The 22,456-nt window shown below is 40.5% G+C and overlaps 1 pseudogene; it reads left to right on the top strand.

Annotated features, from left to right (window-relative positions):
- Positions 1-6,064: 6,064 nt before the first annotated feature.
- The window catches only part of LOC124965316 (zinc finger protein ZFP2-like), a 57,021-nt pseudogene continuing 40,629 nt past the window's right edge, over positions 6,065-22,456 (top strand).

Here is a 22,456-nt window from a genome sequence, read left to right as displayed (position 1 = left end):
TGGTCTGCCTTACTCGAAGGTGTGCCTGTCTTAGGTTGTACTCCTCTGAAGATCTTACCCATTATTGACTACCACCTTAGCACTTCAGACTGGCCCCTCAGGAGGAGCAGGGATTATGGGAAAGACACTTAGACCCCAGTGTCCTGATACGAGTGATCCATGATCCTATAGGGCTCCCAATCATCATTATCAAGGGTGGTATAATGCTGTTGGACCACCATGAGCTGCACAGACTTAGCCTGGCTTTTCAGGAAATGGATAAGCTTATTGATTATGCAAGGACCAAAGGTGAACACAAGAATAATGGTGATTAGTGGTCCCATAAGTGGGAGGAGGTAGGGGAGCCACCCGTGTAACCCAGTCCAGAGGAAATTAGAGTGGAGCTTGCTCCTGCAACATTCCAGATCTTCTTGTAGGTTTTTGATTTTATCTTGTACAATGCCAGAGCAGTTGGCATAGAACAGCACTCTTCACCCAGGAACAGGAAAAGCCCTCCTTCCTTCACCATTAGCAGATCCAAACCACAATAATTTTGCAGGATGACAGTGGCCAAGGAATCAAGTTGAGACTGTAGATCTAAGATGGTACTGGCAACATGTTGCATATCATCAATTATTTGTTGAGAAAGCTTATTATAGAGAGCAAGAGACGTGCTTATGCCTGAAATTCCTGTCCTTACTCCTGTTGCCACTCCTATCCCTAGTAGGAGGGGTATAGTGTTTATTGCCCCTTTTGCTTGTGGTTTGGAGTGCTCCACAGATGGTATGGGTAGGGACTGATTATTTGGGAGGATTGTGACCTCTGGGAATAAGAGAGAAAGAGCACATATTCCTGTCCAGTTACCAGGGAGAACATTGGATGCTGGTCCTCCACAATAAAAGACCATACCATTTGGAGCAACTAGGGGTGTATTTGCAGTGGGAATAGTGATGTTTTTCCTGCATACATTAGAATTCAAAGACCCCATGTCCTCAGTTTGATTAGAGGTTGAGCTAGGAAGAAAACTGGTCACATTGGGTGAGCCAAAGGGGATTATGTCACTATAGGGGGACAGTATAGGACAACTGGAGGAGAAGGTTATGGTTTCATTAGGGATTAGCAGAAGACCCGTGACCCTAAGGGGTCCATTGCAAAAGCAAAGCCAGCAGTCTTCTGCAAGAGGGGGGTTAGTGAGATTTAAAAGTTGAAACATAGCCTGCAAGATGGCCTGAGTTTCAGGATCAAGGTTGAGCTCTCCCCTCATCTCTGGTAAGGCTAAGGGGTGATAAACAGGGAACCTAGGGCTTGATTCTGCTAGCTTTTGTATAGTCCTTTCAATTTGTTTATCTTATGCCCAATCTTGTACCCCACCTCCATCACTTTGCCCTGGGGGAGGCAGGAGGGACCAGCACATGTCCTTAAGCTGTTCCACAGGGCATGAAAGTCTAATGCCACTTTGAGACCCTTTGGACTGGCTGGTCCACAGAATTTGCCCCCCATTGGTTTTCCATTGAGAGGCATCTCCATAGCAGTAGACCAGCATGGAATTATAGGTCATTGTTCACGCCTTAGGACAGGGCAGGGGCCCAGAAGGTTTGCTAGGTAGGGGTGCGGATTTTTTCCAGCAGGCACTATCCCCTATTTTGACCCCACAACCAGAAGTAGCAACCACTATGGCTGCCCACTTACAGTGGGGGGCCCACTTAAGATGGTGTGCAAGATAGTCTTGAAGGTGTAACACCTTGGTGCAAGGTGAGTTCTAAAGGAGTAGAAGCAGGAAGCTCTTAGGGGGTTCCTTTGAATAATCATAAAGACTGTGAATTGGAGTAGGAATCTCATAGTGAATTAGGGGCTCTCAGTGTGATTAGAATACTTGTGATAAACATCCAAAAATGTGATGCCTAGGATGAACGTCAGAAGAGAGATGATGTGAAGTCCAGTAACAATGAGGCACAGAGTACAAAAGAAGGAATATTATACCTCAAGAGGGCCTGCCAGCACTTATGAACCAGTCAGGGCCATGCCAGTATCCAGTTAATGGACCTTTCCTTTGGACTTCAATCTTAAGGTAAAGCACTTGATTAGCCCAGTGTTGTTGGAAGGTAGTTAAGGGTTGATTTTTTGAAAAATTTAAAATATTTAATATAAGCATTGCTATTCTTAATTGGTCATGGGGGTTATTTCCCCTTTTTTGTCTTATTAGTTGATCTTTTAAAGTTTTATTATGTCTTTCAATTATGGCTTACCCTTTTGGATTATATGAGATCCCAGTGGTGTGTTTAATACGCCAATTGTTGAAGAATTCTTATAATGATTTACTTGTAAAACAGGGACCATTATCTGTTTTGATCTGTTGAGGCAAGCCTAAAATGGCAAAACATTGTAAGAAATGGCTTTCAGCATGCTTGGCCTTCTCACCAGAGTGAGCAGTGGCCTAGCAGGCATGGGAGTAAAAATCAATAGACATAAATATATATTTTAAATTTCCAAATGGTGCATAATGAGTTACATCAGTTTGCCAGATAATGTTAGGTTTTAAACCTCTGGGATTTACCCCGGGGGAGTGGAGAGGAGGAATCTGTAAGACAGGTAGGCAAGATTTGCAGGTTCTTACAATCTTTTTTAAATCCTTTACAGGGACCAAAGGAAACTTATGATGTAACACTCTCCAATTTAAATGGGTCAGGTCATGAAGGCTTTGGGCTAGTTGTAAGTCCTGTTGAGGTTGGACCGTAGTTATTGAGGTCCCTGATATGGCTAACTGGTTGGTCATGGCATTGCCTGTGGAAGGGAGCTGGGTAGATTTTGATGTCCTCTTCGATGCTGTAAGAATATGGGTTCAGCATGCTCCTTTAACAAGGACCATACCTGGATCATCAAGGAAGTATATGAGGAGACCAATGTAGGTAGCACGTTTATCACATATAGGCTATCTGAGAAAGGATTCATAGGTTTTTGTACTTGAGTTAGGGCCATAGCAACTGCATATAACTCCTTAAATTGTGCTGACCCAAAAACTGGTTCAAAATGGGTAATCACTTCCTCATTCACTAATCTGGGAGGGGGGGTAAATTACAACAGCAGATCCCTCTTTTCCTCCATCTGTGAATACATTTACAGTTTAGGGAGGAGTTTAGTGGAAAAAATATAGAGGGTGCCCATTTCACTTTGCAAATGAGGACACCCATTTGGTTGACCCATAATGGCTGTCAATCTTCCCTAAGAAGCCCTCCAATGCACAGGATGCTCTATTGTTATTCCTTTGAACCCATTCAAAATCTGACAGGTGATAGGGCACTGTTAAAACATCAGGCTCTTTTCCATAGTGCCTAAGGATGGCATCCCTGCCTTTAATTATAAGGTCAGCCAATTGGTCAAGGTGAGCATAGACCCCAGAAGCCCCCCATATTACTGCATGTATCCATTGAAGGGGCTCTCCCCGCTGAGTTAGGGCTGCAGTGGACAGCTGAGAACCGGGGAGAATCCAGATGCTAAGGGGGTCTTCAGGCTGGTATCGAGCCAACTGGGTAGTGTTAAGGGCTGCTTGTATTTTTTGGAGTATATGTTGATGGTCTTGAGTTAGGGTAACAATGTCTGTAGGATCTTTGTCCTGTAGCAGGTCAAAGAGAGGGAGGATATCCTCCATAGAGTTAGGAAACCATGGTCTCAACCAATTAAGCTCCCCTAATAACTTTTAAATCAACCAAGGAATAAGAGGATTGGAGGAGTAATTGAGCTTTAAGGGGACAAACAGAATCCAGTTTGAGCTCAGTTCCCAGTATCTTGAAGGGAGGGACAGTTTGGACCTTTTCATTAGATATATGTAGTCCTCCTTTCTCCAAAAGGCCTTGGAATTCCTTGTATGCAGAGCTTAGTTGTAAGGCATCAGTGGCTCCTATAATAATATCATCCATATAAATATACAAGGTAATTTGTGGCCTTTTTTGTAGGGGTTGAAGGAGATCAGAAACAAAATGTTGACAAAAGGCAGGGCTATTAGCCATGCCTTGGTGTAGAACCACCCATTCATAATGTTCATTTGGCCCTTGGTAATTGGTAGAGGGCACTGAGAAAGCAAACTTCTCACAATCATCTGGGTGAAGTGGTATTGAGAAGAAACAATCTTTGATATCAATAACAAGAAGCAAGAGATCTCTTGGGATAGAGGGGATCCAGGGAAGACGCCTTAAAGGGGTTCCTACCGGAACCATACGACTATTAATTTTCCTGAGATCTTGAAGCACCCTCCATTTTCCTGATGTTTTTTGGATGACAAAAACTGGACTATTCCAGGGACTTAGAGATGGTCTAATATGACCTAAGGTCAGTTGTTCTTGTACAATATCTCTTAAACATTGGAGCTTATTTTGGGGTAATGGCCACTGTTCCACCCATATGGGGGGCCTGGGAGCCATTGGATGGCTGACATCATTGGAACAGTGGCCTTTAGGATTGGAGGTGTGGCCTTACCCCAGGGAGCTGGGGACCTTTTGCCAAGGTGCCAGAAAAAGAGGTCCCCTCTATAATTACTAAAAGGGCCAGGCAGATTGAACCATGGTTCATATTCCTCCCACTGAAGGATGTCATCATACACTGCCCTGTGATCAGTCATTATATAGACCTCAGCTTTCCCCAAAATATCTTGTCCCAATAGATTTGCAGTAAGACCTGAGGCTATGAGGGGGTGCATGTTTCCCTGGGCACCATCCACATCCAGCCATTTCAGCCAATCTTTGGTCTCTTCTGATTCAATATCACCTCCTACCCCTAGCAACTGGGGGTCAGAAATCAATGGAACTTCTTTCCTGCTATAAAAATGTCCATTTTGGGGGCCTGGGGAGACAGCTTAGTTGGTAGAGAGCTTGCCTTGCAGGCACAAGGCCCTGGATTTGATCCGCAGCACCTCAAAAAAAAAACTGTCCATTTTTGGCCTGACCCCAGGGACAATGGGAACAGTCCAATGTGCCTCAGAGGGGCTATCAGGGGAGAAACCTCCTTTGTGTGATGGGGCTGGAGAGTGCCCCTTGATTAGTTTAAAGGTTTCCCCTCAATGTCAAATTTAGATTTGCAATCCCTCTGCCAATGGAATCCCTTTCTGCATCTTGGGCAAGGCATCTTGGGGGTGGCCAATTTTTGAGCTGAACCTGTAGAGCATTGGGGCAGAGCCTCAGAATGCACCTAACCTGTGGGGCAATCCCTCTTGAAGTGGCCTCATTGACTGCAGCCATAACATACTCCTTTGCCCTTAGTTGCAACTGGTGACAAGGCTGCCATGAGAGCCTCAGCAAGTGAGGCAGTTTGGGCCTGTAGGGCTGCAACCAAGGACTGAGACTAATGTGCTTGCATGCCAATATCTTTGGTAGTCACAATCCACCTTCCCATGGAGTGATCTTTCATCCCTGCACAGGCCAATTTGTGATCAGTAGTCATTCCTTCCCAAACTAACATTTTAACAAATTAATCTCTTAGGGGCCCCAGAGGAAATTTTCTCTGAAGGCTTTCTACCCTTTCAATGAAGGTTGCTAGGTTCTCAGTTGCCTTCTGGGTAATCCCTGTGATGGAGTGTTCTGAGGGGCCCTCCTCTAGCTTTATCCATGCCGCTAATCCTAGGGCTTTGACTTGGCCTTGATATGGGGCCAGGATGGCAGCCTGTAAGAGACCAGCAGAGAATTGGTCACTGGTCCCCGAGAGCATCCCATAAGTAACTGGGACTGGAGGGTTAGCAGCCTGGTTCCATTCAGCCTGAGCATGACATTCTTCATTTAAAAATGCACACCACTTTAGATATAAAGGATCAGGAAGGACAGTTTTAGTTAGGTTCTTCCTATCCTGAGTGGTGCACTGCTGGTGGGCGAGGCTCTGGAGGATGGTTTCAGCCCAAGGGGAATTGGGTCCATCCTCTGAAACTGCTTTCTTTAGTTCCTTTAAATCTTGTGCCTCCCATGGGTACCATATAGCAGGCCAGTTACCCCCTGGGTTAGCATTTACCAGGAAGGCCATACAGGGAGGGAGAGGTTAGAATCAATGAGTTCTCTCCCAGTATAATAAAATTACTGCTGGGAAAAATTCCTGCCATCCAGACAAGATGGTGGCAATGAGCCTCCCTGGGGTGGAAGTGGGCCCTCACTATGTGCAGAGGCTGGCTGCCCTCATGGTTCCTTTGGATGGGGTGGTAGTAACCATTCCCCAGGTGAGGATGGGCAATAAGGAGGAGAGCAAGGGCTTTCATTGGATTCTGATGTGGCCCCAGAATCAGGTGTGGTCATGGGCATGTTAGAAGTGTCAAAAATGATATCAAAGGGGTCGAAGGGCTCTCCTTTAATATCCTCAACCTTGGGAGGAGCAGACAGAGATGGATTGGGCTCCTCATTAAAGGTCTCCCAATGTTGTTTACTATGTGGCAAGTTTCTGGAAAGAGATGCAATGGGAGGAGCCAGTGGTTCTTTAGGTGGCGGCTCTTTGGGGGGAATCTTGGAGTCCCCTTTGGGAGGTCCTGGAGAGAAGCAGGCCTTAAGGGTGGATAATGTAGGGTAGACTCCCAATGGGGGACCCTCCCCTAAATTGATTTCCCTATTCCTAACAAGTTGTTCTACACGATCCCATGTGGACCAGTCAAAAAGATTAGTGACAGGAAGCCAATGGGCCACCTGAGTAAAGGTGTCCCAGGCTTTTTCCTCAAGGCCCTACTTTTTAGCATAAGCTTAAGAGCCTTGAGTGCAGGGTCATCATATGGGTGTGCATTTGCCACATCCTTTCAGGGATGACCTTACCTCGGAACTCGGAACTCGCTTAGCCCAATCCGCCAGTACTTTCGGTTTTGTAGCTGCTCCTTTGCTTTGGCCATGACTTCTTTGAATCAGCCTCGAGGTGCCCCACGTTGGGTGCCAAATGTTGGGTCTTTAGCCCCCTTGCTCTTCTCAACCAGTGACAAGGGAAGGGAGCACTCCCCAACAAGATCAGACCGGGAAAGGTAGGGCTGACTGACCGCCCGCACCCAGTCATCCAGGCAGAGGACAATCAGACGTGTCAGGGAGACCAGTAACAGCAGGAACTCATTTATTGAGGAAGTCACACAGCTTTTATGTAGGGTGAAGGCTGGGCAGGAACCAATCAGCTTAAAGATCAGCAAGACACAGGGAGTTCACACAGGCAAGAGTCCCATAGGACTATATGGCAAGCACAAGCTGATCACGTTTGTGGAACTGTTGTTAACCAATTCCCTGATGGTGGTCCAATTTATTGTCATTAACTTTTGAAACCACCTTTGAGGCCTTGATCTTCCTTACCCTCCAGGAAGTAAGGAGTCAGCCTGAGTTAGTTAACGTGTCATTAGTCCCAACATTCTCTTACCTGGGAGATTAACCACATGATCTGCTAGATTCTAATGATCCTAGAGAAAAAGAAATCACAGGCTTGGGTTACCTAAAAATATCTAAAAGCCCACTCTACCCCACCCTCCTCCTTAAGACTCCCAGATTTTCCATCCTGTGAAAGGGAAAAGCTTTTTGTGACCACTTAAACCAGATGCTGCATATGGACATAATTTTATCTTCCTTAGAAAGCACTATGGAGTTACTGTGTCTTTCAGAAGTCAGACTGTGGCCTGTGCCCTTTTCTCTCACAGTCAGCCACTCTACTTTCTGTTGCTCAACCATATTTTACAACTGAGCTTCAATATGGCTACCTCTGGGTCCTCTCCCAGTGTTGGTGGGGGATAACCAAGAGGGGAAGCTGCTTCCCATCATACAAGATTCAGCACAACTGCACCAGGAAGAGAGCTGAGTATGGGCAAGTGACAAAGTCTAAGCAGTCAAAGGTCTGGATCATTTAAGGGCCAAGGTTGTTCCAAGGAAACAGGATTCCAAGGAAGACTGCTCTTTTTGGAAAGGGATAGGAGACAACAGAATTCCTTCCCCAACCAAAAATTCTCTTTACTCACTCTGGTTTTACTATTTGGGGTAAGAACTTTAAATTTTACAGATTATTATCATACTAGCTAAAAACTAGAGGAATTTAAATATTAAAGAGGAGCAGTATGGCAGAATCAATTGATACTTTGTTCCACAACTCTTATGCAGACTTAAGAATGATAGTTTAAAAATAAGGTGGATTAAGTAACTCAGAAAATACTCAAATGTAAAAAAAAAAAAATAGAAAATTGCATGTATGATGGGATTACTACTGTGACATCTGATGATGTACTTTTTGAGCTAGAGGTATCAAACACATTCAATTACAGTGCTGCTGGTAAACTTGTGGGGTGGTGTGCAGAAATATAGAGATATGTGACCTGATTAGACTCATTGTCCCCACTTAGAGCCTCAGAGCTGCCTGGGACACCCAACTCTCTCCTGAAAACCCTACACAGATGCCACTGGGAACTAATATTAGGAAGCTCACTTATGTGTGCCTAGCCTGTCCTGTTTCATGGAAGGTGCCATGCCAAGAATAATGGCACTGGATACTGTAGAATCCAAGTCATCTTGAGGGCTTTTCCCCTAAATATTCAGAATTGAAATAAACATTCCCTTGGGACTGAATGTGTCAAGTTGTTGGGGTATTGAGCCCTGACCCTGAACTCAGGAATTTTACCAATCAGGGTGAATATTCACAAGTGAATCTTTTGCTTCTGATTGGTCCTCTAGCATTGTAAGGGAATTCAAGGTTGCCAGACTATCCTGTCAGTCACTGCTGCAGTTCTCTGAGTCTTTTTCTCTCTCCCCCTGCTGCCTGACCCCCCTCAGCAGGACCCCACAAGGAAGTTCCTTCATTAACACTGTTGAAGGTCATATGTTGATATGCTGTTTGTTAACACTAGGATGAAACTAAAGCCCTGGTCTCCTTACTGTCTTTACTTCTTCTTTTTAATTTATTTTTATTGTAAACAAATGAAATACATGTTGTTTCTGTTTGTACATGAAGTAAAGGCATACCATTTATGTAATCATACATTTACATAGGGTAATGGTGTTTAATTCATTCTGTTATTTTTTTCCTATTTTTCCCTTCCCCCACCCCTCCCACCCCTCTTTTCATTCTATACAGTCCCTCCTTCCTCTAGTCTCACCCACATCCCAATCCCCCATTATGTGTCATTATCCACTTATCAACAAGATCATTCATCCTTTGTTTTGTTGAGATTGGCTTATCACACTTGGCATGATATTCTCCAATTTTATCCATTTGCCTGCAAATGCCATAATTTTATTATTCTTTATGGCTGAGTAATATTCCATTGTATGTATGTATATATATATATATATATATATAGATAGATAGATAGATAGATAGATAGATAGATAGATATATTTCTTTATCCATTCATCAACTGATGGAAATCTAGGTTGGTCCCACAATCTGGCTATTGTGAAATGAGCAGCTATGAACATCTATGTGGCTGTATCTCTGTAGTATGCTGATTTTAAGTCCTTTGGGTATAGGCCAAGGTGTGGGAGAGCTGGGTCAAATTGTGGTTCCATTCCAAGATTTCTGAGGAATCTCCACACTTCTTTCCAGAGTGGCTGCACTAATTTGCAACCCCACCAGCAATGTATGAGTGTACCTTTTTCCCCACATCCTCGCCAACACCTATTGTTGCTTGTATTCTTGATAATCACCATTCTAATTGGTGTGAGATGGAATATTAGGGTAGTTTTGATTGCATTTCTCTTATTACTAGAGTTGTTGAACATTTTTTCATGTATCTGTTGATTGCTTGTAGATCTTCTTATGTGAAGTGTCTGTTCATTTCCTTAGCCCATTTGTTGATTGGATTATTTGTATTCTTGGTGTGGAGTTTATGGAGTACTTTATAGATTCTGGAAATTAGTGCTCTATCTGAAGTATGAGTGGCAAAGATTTTCTCCCACTCTGTAGGTTCTTTCTTCACATTGATGATAGTTTTCTTAGCTGAGAGAAAACTTTTTAGTTTGAATCTATTCCAGTTATTGATTCTTGCTTTTATTTCTTGTGCTATGGGAGTCCTGTTAAGGAAATCTGATCCTAAGCCAACAAGTTGAAGATTTGGACCTACTTTTTCTTATATAAGATGAAGGGTCTCTGATCTGATTCCAAGGTCCTTGATCCATTTTGAGTTGAATTTTGTGCAGGGTGAGAGATAAGTGTTTATTTTCATTCTGTTGCATATGGATTTCCAGTTTTCCCAGCACCATTTGTTGAAAAGGCTATCTTTCTCCATTGCATGTTTTTGGCACCTTTTTCTAGTATGAGAAAATTGTATTTATTTGGGTTCGTGTCCATGTTCTCTATTCTGTACCATTGATCTACCTTTCTATTTTGGTGCCAATACCATACTATTTTTGTTACTACTGCTTTGTAGTATAGTTGAAGTTCTGGTATTGTGATACCCCCTGCTTCACTCTTCCTGCTAAAGCTGTCATTACTTCTTGTTGAAGCTGATACTTGCACTGGCAGAAAATCCTAGGAGACTGTGGGCCATGTCAGACATACCCAAGAGTCTGTGCCACCCTTCAACTGAGCACCTAGTCCAATGTGCTCAGAAGGGATGGCTGCAAAATTTTACCTCAATTAACCAAGAGTGTACTAACCTCAAGTTGTGACTCCCAGAGGGTCATGGCACACCATGGCTGGAGGACTTTGGACATATTTGTTACCAGTCTACATTTGGCTAAGCAAGGGAAATGGTATTTTGGAAAATGGTCTTAGTTAGGGAAGTGGCCCATTCCACATATCAAGACCTGAGAACCAGGCATGGCTCCCATTAGCTTATAATTCATTGGGGAATTTGGGGCTCCTGGTCCCAACATATTTCATTTTCTGTTCTACCACTTGGCTCTATTTCCTCTTCTTATCCCACATACATTTTTCTCATCAACTTGGGCAAGACAGCTGTGTACTGGGCATCCATGAAATCCTGGGTATGTCCCTTAAACTTCCTAGTCAATCTTTCAAGATAAAGATATTTTGAAATTCAAAAATGGAGCAATTTGCCCTTTGACACTCACATAATATCTTGACATGGCCTTGTTCACTCACATAATGTCCTCATTATAATCTCTTACACTCACATAACACCCTCACCATGACCTATCACACACAGCATTTTCTCTGACTTCTGACACTCAACTAATGCCCTCAATGGGGCCTCTCACACTCACATATTATGCTCAATGTGACATCTGACACTCACATAATACCCTACTGTGGCTTTTGACATTCAGATAATACCCTCACTTGGCCTCTGACTCTCACAAAATATTCTCACTCTTACCTTGACATTCATACAATATCATCACTGTGACCTTGACAGGCACATAATATCACTATGGCCCCTGCCACTGACAAAATATACTCACTATGGCATCTGATGCTCTCAAATATACTTACTGTGTTCACTTATATTCATATATTTATTCAGAATAGCCCCTGAGATTGAAAGTTTTCCTAACTGTGGCCTCTGACATTTACAAAATTTCTTCTCATTGGTTGATGACTCTCACATATTACACTCACTGTCACGTGTTCCTCACATAATTCACTCAGTGTGACATCAAACACTCATATAATACCATGCTGTGGCCTTTGACACAGACTGTCCTCTATTGGTCTCTGACACTTACATAATTCCTTCATTGTTTCCCCTGACACTGACTTCAGACACACATGTAATACCAATATTTTGGCTTCCTACACACATATTATACTCAATGAGGTAATTGAAACTTACATAATACCTTAAATGTGGCCTATGACACTGATATAATATTCTCATTTGGCATCTGACACTGACAAATCATTCTGAATTTTATACTCACATAATACCATCTCTGTAGCCTCTGACTCTCATACAATTTGCTCACTGTTATCTCTGACACTCATATAATACCATACTGGAACTTCATAAAGCCATCGAAGTTACCTGTAAAACACAAAATATCCTAACTTGGCCTCTGAAACTGACATAATATTGTCACTCTGACCTCTGATTCTCACATATTATACTTTGTGACCTCTGACACATAATTAACTCAGTATGATCACACTCATATAATACCCTCAGTGTGACCACAGGCATTCAAATAATACCTTTAGTATAACCATTGTCACTGAAAAAATACCCTAATGTGACCTCTCATCCTCAAAAAATGCACTCACTGTGATTTGTCACACTCATATAATACCTTAAGCATGACCTCAGATATTAACATAATACCTACATGTGCTCTCTGACACATAATACCAAAAATGTGGCCTCTGACACTCAGAATATTCTTCTTGGGGCTTCTGACACTCACCTAATACCTTCACTGTGCCCATTGTCCATCACATAATACCTTCATTCTGACCTCTGACAATTATAAAATATCCTCAATGTGGTAGTCTCAGATTTTCAGCACATCTCTGATATTATATAATTTACTCACTGTGACTCGAACACTCTCATAATACCTTCATATGGCCTCTGGCATTCACATAATATCCTCACTTGTCCTCTGACACTGACATAATATCCTTACTGTTTCTTGTGTCACTCACATAATACCCTTGCTGTTGACTCTGATCACAAAAAACATTCTCACTAGGATATTATTGTCACATTGCCTCTGTCACCCACAAAATATCCTCACTATGGCCTCTGACATGGACATAGTACAATCAGTATGATCTCAGACATATAGTAATCTCCTGTGGCCACTGACACTCACATAATACTCTCATTGTATTCTATGCCATTCACATAATATCTTCACTTTGCTGCTGATTCTCACATAATACCATACTGTTTTCTCTGACATTCACATAACACCCTTATTCTGACCTCTGATACTGACATGATATCATCACAGTGACATGTCTCATGTATATTATTTCTTTAGTGTGACCTGAGACACAAACATGATACCCTCATTGTATCCTCTGATTGACATCATATCCTCACTGTGGCTTCTGATGCTCCTATAATTATCTCAGAGTGACCTCAGACACTGACACTATACATAATCATTGTGGCTTTGGCATGCACATAAATCCCTCACTCTGGCATCTGACACTCACATAATATCATAACAGTGGCTTCTGACACTATTACAATAACTCACTGGGCTCTGACACTATGTAATATTTTAACATGGCCTCTTAAACTAACATAATATACTCACTGAGACCCTGAACACTCATTTAATATCTTCTATTCTTATGACACTGACCTAATATCCCACTTTGTTCTCTTACATTCATTTAATAATCTGAATATGACCTCAGACACTCAAATAATATTCTCACTTTGGCCTGTGCTCTGGTACTCACATAATACCCTCATGTTGCCTCTGACACACACTGTACCCTCACTCGATCTCTGATGTTTATATGATAACTTCCATGTAGATTCTGACATTCACAAAATGTCCTCACTTGACCTGTGGCTCTAACAAAATACCCTAATCATAACCTGTTACAGTCATAAAATATCCACACTGTGGCCCCTGGTGTTGAAAATATTTTTTCAATATATCCTTTGACACATAATATCCTCATTTTGCCTGTGTCACTAACATAACACTCTGTGTGACCTCTGATACTCATATATTAACCCCACTGTGAACTCTCAAACTTAAATGATGTCCTTAATGTGAACTTTGACACTGGCTTAATACCATTAGTGTGGCCTCAGATTATATCCTAAGTGTGATCAGTGACACTTACATGATACACTCACTGTGGCCTGTGATGCTCACATAATACCTTCATCATTACTTATGACTCTCACATTATGACCTCATTGTGAACTCTGATGCTGATATAATGTCTTCACTGTGGTCTTTGACACTCACATAATAACCTCTCTGGGACCTCTGATGCTTATAATATTCTCAGTGTGACCTCTGACACTCATATAATAACCTACTGTGAACTCTGATCCAGATATAATATCCTTTCTGTGGCTTCTGACTCTCACATGATTCCCTCAAAATGGCCCCTGACACTCACAAAACATCTTAACTTTGTTTTGTGACACTCAAATATTATTATTAATTTGCCCTGTCACTCACATAATACCTCACTGTGACCTCTGACACTCAGGTAGTAACATCTGTTTTACAGCTGATGCTCACCAAATACCCACATGGTGACCCCTGAAGCTCACATTATAACATCAACATGGCCTCTTACACTGACAAAATACACCCATAGTTATCTCTGACACTGAAATCATATTTTTCCTGTAACCTCTGTCACTCAAAAAATACCTTCAGTGTGACTTCAGGCACAATCATGATACCTTTACTGTGGCCTCTGAAAATGAAATAATAACTCACTTTTTTCTCTGATACTCATATCTCCTCATAGTGGCTTCTGAAACTCACATAAAACTTTAAGAGTGACATAACAAGCTCTGACACTGAAATGAAATAATTATTGGTTCCTATGATATTAACTTCACCTCCCAATGGCATGTGACACTCAAAGAATATCTTCACTGTGACTCTGATAGTCACAAAATATCCTAACTTGACTTCTGACACTCAACAATAACCTTGCTCTGACATCTCACACTCACAAAATAAGCAAATTGTCACTTGAAAAATTCAAAAATGTCCTCACTTTCCCTTTGATGCTAACATCATACCCTAGCATGACATTTGACACATTATACCCTCACTCTGAACTGTGACACAAATGCCCTCCATTGGCCTCTACCATTGATGTAATACCCTCATCTATCATCTCACACTCACAGATTACCCTCACTGTGACCTCTTACCCTTACTTAATATTCTCACTGTGGTCTATGACACTCATAAAATATACTCACTGTGGTCTCTGACAGATGCATAATACCATCCTGTGGCCTCTAACTCTGAAATAATATCCTCAGTGTGACCTCTGTTACTCACATAATAACCTCAGTGTGACCTCTCTCACACACATAATATCCTTACATGACCTGAGTCACTTAAAGAATACCCTCAATGTGTCCTCTGGTTCTCACATAATTCCCTTTCTGAGCCCTGTGACACTCAAATAATATTCTCATTGTTCTTTTTTAGAAACTGACATAATACCTCTGTGGTCACTCATACTCACATTATGTCCTCACTGTTATCTTTGACACATTATTTTCTGAAATGACTTTGGAATACTTTCATTTATCTTCACTGGTGACTCTGATACTCACCTAATTTCCTCACTTGTTATATGACACTCACATGATATCTTCACTGTGAATCTGAGAGTCACATAATATCCTCACATAACCTCTGACACTCACATAATGTCCTCACTGTGACCTCTTATAGTCACAATATAACCTCACTGGGACCTCTGTTACTTATGTAATACCCTCACTTTGGATTATGACATTCACAAAATATCCTCACTTGACCTCTGACACTAATGTAATATTCTCACTTTCATGACTGACACTCAAATAATAACCTCACTGGGATCTCAGGCACTCATATTATACACTCAATTTGACCTCTGACATACATTATATCTTTAATTAGTCTCTGACACAATATCATCAATGCTACCTCTGACACATAATAACTATACCGTGACTTCTGGCACTCACATAATACCCTCACTGTACCCTCTGACACTCACATAAATCCCCAATTCTAGTCTCTAACAATCACATAATACACACATTTTGACCTCAGACACAGACTACTACCACTCTGGTCTCTGTCACTCACATAATATTGCACTCTGTCCTCTGAAAGTCACATAAGTATTTTCACTGGGTCCTCTGACACACATGAAATATCCTCGCTTTGACCTCTGACATTGACAGAATACCCTCATTGTGATGTCTGAAACTCATATAATATCCTCTCTGAATTCTTGCACTCATAATATCATCTTTTTGGTCTCTGATACTGACATAGTATCCTTATTCTAACCTGTGGTACTCACATAATACATACATATTGGCCTCCTATACTCACATATTACATTCAATGTGACTTGTCATGCACATAATACCTTTTTGTGACCTGATACACTCACATCATGCTTGCAATGTAGCCTCTGACACTCATATAATATCCACATTTGGTCTCTGATATTCATATAATAAATTCGATCTGGCCTCTGACACTCACATAATATTCTAACTGTGACCTCTGTAACTCACTTAATATACTCACTTTTGCCCCTGATATTCACATAATATCATCACTTGGCATCTGAAACTCACAAAATGCAATGAGAAGAAATATTGAAACAATTCTAAATTTCACAGGCAGCATTGGAAGGTCTAAGGCACAGGGAGTCTACCTCTGAAAATCAGTCATGTCAAACTTCCAGTGTGGCAGAGTGGAAACAAGGAAAATGTAGAAGATGTTTTTCCCTCTTTTATTGTTGGACTCACATTATGGTAGAGTTGTATGTCATCCCTTGTCCCTCTCCTTTCTGTGTTGTGTTTTTAGTATGTTGGTGCATTACACATACATGACACAAACATTAGGGTTCCCAATGAGTATGTATATAAATGACCTTATACACCTGATGACAACTTCAAAAGTATATACTAGAATAATCCCAGGGGAATAAATGGCAAAAGTATTCAGGCCTTGTAAGGTACAATGACTTCTTCAGGACCACTCACATGACCAGAAGGAGAAAATGAGTATGATTCCAACTGTCTCTCCAAACCAGGTGAGTTGACTACACCTGGGACAGCCTGGGGACAAGATTCAGGGTTTTCTGGTGTAACCATGTCCACTTGTGTAAATGTCAAGAGAAGGTGGGAGGAAACTGCACCTCAGTGGGACATTAGAACCATCTTGTGTGAGAAAGGGCTTTGCGTATGGAGTCCCCAAGAAAGTGACCTCACTTCCTTGACAGTAGAACACACAGAACTTGGAGCCCATGTAACTAGGCACCCACATTCCAGATAAACTTCCATTCTGCTCACTTCTATTCAGACAGCAAGTACAGAGCCATGACTTCTTGTTGTCCACTCATCTTTGGATGCTTATTTCTCAGGAAATTCCCTAGTAGGGGTCTTTCCCAAGATTGGAAGCACTGTATCAATTTTGGGACCAACAACTCTGGCAATATTTCCCAAGATCAGAGGTGAAACAGGAGAGGCCATTGGAAGTGAGTAGAGTCTAGTTCTCCACTCAGATTCACATTTAGATAGCACCAGATCACAGAAATTTTTGTGTTTCTATTTATGTCTTATAATTGTGACTCATTGAATTTGATGTTGATCAAGCTGTGATAATATCCTTTAAAAGAGTGCCACCTTTATCATTCTCTCCGCACCTCAGAGAGACATAACTACATATTTGAATGAGTACAAACTAGTGCTTCACAATCCCTAATAACTATACTTCTTAGCAAGTCTTCTCTAAACACCTTAGAGAGTCTTTCTACTTACCTCAGATAGTCTACAATACACACCTCAGAGACAAATTTTGACTCACCACAGAGACCTTTCCTATACACTGCAAATATCCCTTTTATTCAATTAAGTGAACACTTATGCTGTCATTGATAAGCCTTCCTACAAACCTCATAAAACCTTCCTACGACCTTCAGAGGGCCCTCCCTACATGTCAGAGAGCCCACCCGTACATAAAAATGAGAACCCTCTTAACACCTCAGAGAATCTTTCCTTCACACGGTCAAACTCACTTCCCTACATGTCTAAATAATCACCTCCTACTAATACCATGAGTTTTTTCTACACACCTCAAATTCCCAATCATATACCCCATAGGAACACTCTCTCCACACTTTATTGAGCAAAACTTATACAACTCAGAAATCCTTTTATATACACCCCAGAGAGTACTCCCTGTAAATTCCAGTGAGATGTTAATTCAAATCTCAGAATTCCCAGGATACAAACAACAAAAAACCCTACTACACAACTCAGATACAACTTTTACTCACCAAATGCCCTTTCTACGCCCCTCTGAGAGTTGACCTGACACACCTCAGAGAACACTCTGGATACACTGTAGAGTGGCCTTCCTAAACAATGTATGGATTCCGCCTATTATACTCAAAGAATACTCCCATTAAATCTCATTGTTTTCTACCTAGTCATATCAGATAGATTTCATTATTTATTTCTCAGGGCCATAACTACACAACAGAGAGCACTTCTATGCAGACAAAAGCCCTTTTACACTCCTCATAGATTCCCCTGCACACTTAATAGAGGCCTCCCTAAACCTCAAATCATCTGTGCTACAAATCTCAGAGAATCTTCTCTTCACACTACACACATAGCAGTCACCTCTCAACAAATTTCAGGGCCTACCTATTCATATTAACTGCCCCTTGTACAGAATTCAGAGGGCCAATCATACATAACTTAGACACATTTCCTACATACGTTATTTATCACAGTACTTTTTTTAATTTATTTGCGATGCTGGGGATTGAACACAGAGCCTTGAGCATGCAAAGCAAGCACTCTACCAACTAAGCTATCTCCCCAGTCCCACATTATTTATCACTCACTGTATCAATGTTGGGACAAGAAAACTATTGCTACACATGACACAACAGGCCTCTACACACCTCAGAATTCCATAATTTCATTATTCAGAGGGCCCTCTTACACACCTCATAGAGCCCTCCTTTCAAACTTCAGTTTGTCCTCATTTATCTCTGAGGTCTCTCTTACTAACCATAGATGTTCACAAATACACACCTCAGATAACTCTTTTTTTATTGTAAACAACTGGGATACATGTTGTTTCTCTGTTTGTACACGGAGTAAAAGTGTACCATATGTGTAATCATAAATTACATAGGGTAATGTTGTTTGATTCATTCTGTTATTTTTTCCCTTCCCACCACCCCTCCCACCCCTCTTTTCCCTCTATACAGTCCTTCCTTCCGCCATTCTTGCCCCCCTCCCTAACCCTAAATCTAACCCTAACACTATTCCCTCCTACCCCCCATTATGTGTCAACATCTGCTTATCAGCATGATCATTCATCCTTTGGTCTTTTGAGATTGGCTTATCTCACTTAGCATGATATTCTCCAATTTCATCCATTTGCCTGCAAATGCCATAATTTTATTATTCTTCATGGCTGAGCAATATTCCATTGTGTGTGTGTGTGTGTGTGTGTGTGTGTGTGTGTGTATATATATATATATACCACAGTTGCTTTATCCATTCATCAATTGAAGGGCATCTAGGTTGGTTCCACAATCTGGCTATTGTGAATTGAGCAGCTATGGACATTGATGTGGCTGTATCTCTGTAGTATGCTGATTTTAAGTCCTTTGGGTATAGGCCAATGAGTAGGATATCTGGGTCAAGTGGTGATTCCATTTCAAGTTTTCGAAGGAATCTCCACACTGCTTTCCAGATTGGCTGCAATAATTTGCAACCACACCAGCAATGTATAAGTGTACGTTTCTCGCCACATCCTCGCCAACACCTGTTGTTGCTTGTATTCTTGAAAATCGCCATTCTATTGGGGTGAGATGGAATCTTAGGGTGGTTTTGATATGCATTTCTCTTATTACTAGAGATGCTGAACTTTTTTCCATATGTTTGTTTATGGCTTGTAGATCTTCTTCTGTGAAGTGTCTATTCATTTCCTTAGCCCATTTGTCGATTGGATTATTTGCATTCTTGGTGTAGAGTTTTTGAGTACTTTATAGATTCTGGAGATTAGTGCTCTATCTGAATTATATGTGGAAAAGATTTTCTCCCACTCTGTAGGCTCTTTCTTTGCATTGCTGATAGTTTCCTTTGCTGAGAGAAATCTTTTTAGTTTGAATCTATCCCAGTTATTGATTCTTGCTTTTATTTCTTCTGCTATGGGAGTCCTGTTAAGGAAATCTGGTCCTAAGCTGACATGTTGAAGATCTGGACCTACTTTTACTTCTATAATCTGCAGGGTCTCTGGTCTGATTCCAAGGTCCTTAATCCATTTTGAGGTTAGTTTTGTGCATGATGAGAGATATGGGTTTAGTTTCATTCTATTGCATATGGATTTCCAATTCTCCCAGCACAATTTGTTGAAGAGGCAATATTCTCTCCATTGCATATTTTAGGCACTTTTTGTCTAGTATGAGAAAATTGTATTTATTTGGGTTTGTGTCCATGTCCTCTATTCTGTACCATTATTCTACCTTTCTATTTTGGTACCAATACCAGGTCATTTTTGTTACTATTGCTTTGTAGTGGAGTTGAAGATCTGGTATTGTGATACCGCCTGCTTCACTCTTTCTGCTAAGGATTGATTTAGCTATTCTTGGTTTCTCAATCTTCCAAATAAATTTCATAATTGCTTGCTCTAATTCTGTAAGGTACGTCATTGGGATTTTAATTGGAATTGCATTGAATATGTATAGCACTTTTGGTAGTATGGCTATTTTGACAATATTAATTCTCCCTATCCAAGAACATGGGAGATCTTTCCATGTTCTAAGGTTTTCTTTGATTTCTTTCTTTAGTGTTCTGTAGTTCTCATTGTGGAGGTCTTTCACCTCTTTTGTGAGATTGATTCCCAAGTATTTTATTTTTTTCCATATTATTGTGAATGGGGTAGTTTTCCTAATTATTCTTTCCAAGGATTCATCACTTATGTATAAAAATGCATTAGATATATGTGCATTGATCTTATAGTCTGCTACTTTACTGAATTCACTTATGAGATCTAAAAGTTTTCTGGTGGAATTTCCTGGTTCCTCTAAATATATAATCATATCATCAGCAAATAGGAGAGTTTGAGTTCTTCTTTTCCTATTTGTATCCCTTTAATTTCTGTGGTCTGTCTAATCGCTCTGGTTAGAGTTTCAAGGTTGATATTGAATAGAAGGGGTCAAAGAGGACATCCCTGCCTTGTTCCAGTGTTTAGTGGGAATGATTTCATTTTTCACCATTTAGAATGATATTAGCCATGGGCTTAGCATAGATGGCCATTACAATGTTAAGGAATGCTCTCACTATCCCTATTTTTTCTAGTGTTTTGAGAATGAAGGGGTGCTGTATTTTATCACATGCTTTTTCTGAATCTATTGGAATAATCATGTGATTCTTGACTTTAAGTCTATTGATATGGTGAATTACATTTATTGATTTCCTGATGTTGAACCAACCTTGCATCCCTGGGATAAACCCCACTTGATTGTGGTGCACTATCTTTTTAATATGTTTTTGTATGCGAATTGCTAAAATTTATTTGAGAATTTTTGTGTCAATGTTCATTAAGGATATTGGTCTTAAATTTTCTTTCCTTGATGTGTCTCTGTCTGGTTTAGGTATCAGTGTAATATTGGCTTCATAGAATGAGTTTGGGAGAGTTCCTTCTCTTCTATTTCATGGAATACTTTATGAAGTATTGGAATGAGCTCTTCTTTAAATGTTTTGTAGATCTCAGCTGAGAACCCATCTGGTCCTGGACTTTTGTTTATTGGTAGGCTTTTGATGACTTCTTATATTTCATTACTTGAAAGTGGTCTATTTATATTGGGTATGTCCACCTCATTTAGTTTAGGCAATTTATACATCTCTACAAAATTGTTGATGTCTTTGAAATTTTCTATTTTGTTAGAGTATAGATTTTCAACATAGCTTCTAATTATGTTTTGTATTTCAATCGTGTCTGTTGTGATATATCCTTGTTCATTCCAAATTTTAGTGATTTGGGTTTTCTCTCGTCTTCTCTTTGTTAGCGTGGCTAAAGGTTTATCAATTTTGTTTATTTTTTCAAAGAACCAACTATTTATCTTGTCAATTTTTGTATTGTTTTTTTGTTTCAATTTTGTTGATTTCAGCTCTGATTTTAACTATTTCCTGCCTTCTACTACTTTTGGTGCTGCTCTGTTCTTCTTTTTCTAGGGCTTTGCGCTGTAGTGTTAGGTCATTTATTTGTTGTGTTTTACTTCTTTTATTGAATGTACTCCATGAAATAAATTTTCCTCTAAGTACTGCTCTCATAGTGTTCCAAAGATTTTGATATGATGTTTCTTTTTTAACTTTTACTTCTAAGAATTTTTTAATTTCCTTCCTAATATCTTCTGCTATCCAATCATCATATAATAGCATACTGTTTAATCTCCAGGTGTTGGAGTAGTTTCTGTTTTTTTATGCTGTCATTTATTTCTAATTTCAATCCATTATGATCTGATAGAATACAAGGTAGTGTCTCTATCTTCTTGTATTTGCTAACATTAGCTTTGTGGCATAATATATGGTCTATTTTAGAGAAGGATCCATGTGCTGCTGAGAAGAAAGTGTATTCACTCTTGGTTGGATGGTATATTCTATAAATGTCTGTTAAGTCTAAATTATTGATTGTTTTATTGAGATCTATGGTTTCTTTGTTCAATTTTGTTTGGAAGATCTGTCCAGTGGTGAGAGAGGCATGTTAAAATCACCTAGTATTATTGTGTTATGGTCTATTTGCTTTCTGAAATTGAGAAGGATTTGTTTGACATATATGGATGAGCCACTGTTTGGGGCATAGATGTTTATGATTGTTATGTCTTGCTGATTTATGCTTCC

This window comes from Sciurus carolinensis, chromosome 15, assembly GCF_902686445.1.
Source record: "Sciurus carolinensis chromosome 15, mSciCar1.2, whole genome shotgun sequence".
In the NCBI taxonomy this organism is placed as follows: Eukaryota; Metazoa; Chordata; class Mammalia; order Rodentia; family Sciuridae; genus Sciurus; species Sciurus carolinensis.
This window is presented reverse-complemented; position numbering and strand designations above follow the sequence as displayed.